Consider the following 1,361-nt stretch of genomic DNA (forward strand, 5'->3'; position numbering starts at 1 on the left):
AATGGAGACTGAGGCAGGCAGACACACCCAGGGGCCCCATGAGTGCCCACTGTTGGCTCCTTTCACTGTTTACCTCTCCAGGATAGACTTCCTGGAGGGTTGATAGGTAATGACAATGGAAGAGGAACCACCACACCAAGCCATCACACAGAGAAACATCTCAACTTTTACTGTGCATACAAATTTACCAGGGAGCTTGTTAAAAAGCACATTCTGACTCAGGGAACCAAGATTCTGCATTTCTAATAAGCTACCAGGTGATGCTGATTCCATCGTTCTATGGATCAAATTCTGAGTAGCAAAGAGAAAGAGCCCTTGTTCATCCACAAACCCACAGGTACTTGAGATATGTTACACTTTTCTACAGTTGAGAAAACAGAGACTCCAAAAAAATCACCAATGGACTTGAAAACCACAAGGTTGACAATCCAAACCTACCAGCTGCTCCTTGGAAACCCTAAACAGGGTCACTATGAGTCAGAACCAACTCAATAGATCATAACAACAAGTTACTAAGTGGCCAAGTTAAGCCTACAACCTACAAGGGTAAGTACGTAAATATAGCTTCTAGGGTTTCAGTACATACGTGCATGGGTTGACTCCTAGCAAAACATACTTAAATATGTTTCTGTGATCAGTGGGTGACTCTAGAAAAGCTGCTTGTGTTAATCTCCTTAGGATGTCTTCAAAAAGAGAAAAAAGTTCAATCTGAGCAATGATTTCCTAGGGGATCTTCTGGGCCAGTTATATTCAAGGCAGAGAGGTTACCTCAAAAACTTATAGTGAATGTTTTTGGGATTTCCAACGACAAACCAGATAGATTTTCTCCAAGGACAAGGATAGATTTTCTCCAAGGACAAGGATAGATTTTCTCCAAGAATGATTATGGCAGCTTTTTACAAAATTAATAATGGCATTGATGAGAAAAAATCCAGGAAAGTTGCATCTAGGAATTTCCCCCCACATTAAGATGGTGCTTGGTGTTGCTGTTGTTAAGGGCCAGAAAGTTTGTTCCACCCACAGTGATCCTGTTTAGGGTTTCCAAGGAAAGCTTGAACCACCGACCTCGCAGTTCAAACCGACTTTGCAGTCCAGTGCATTAACCCACAGTGCCACACCAGTACTCCTCCATACTAACTGCAGTTCTAATCATGCCCCTTCAGACATCCATTTGCTCCCAAAAGCAAAGCATATTTAAAGGCAGCCTGACTTGAGTTCCACAGACATTAAAAAAGTACCATTTTTATATGGTGTCAGTTGAAGAATGCAGGATTCTTCAAGGAAGAGTTAGAGAGATAGATACTTTACCTTCAAAAGTTTGTAAGCATACTAGATGGGTCTGGTGAAAAGAGATGGCGATA

Source organism: Chrysochloris asiatica, unplaced genomic scaffold (assembly GCF_000296735.1).
Source record: "Chrysochloris asiatica unplaced genomic scaffold, ChrAsi1.0 scaffold00339, whole genome shotgun sequence".
Lineage (NCBI taxonomy): Eukaryota > Metazoa > Chordata > Mammalia > Afrosoricida > Chrysochloridae > Chrysochloris > Chrysochloris asiatica.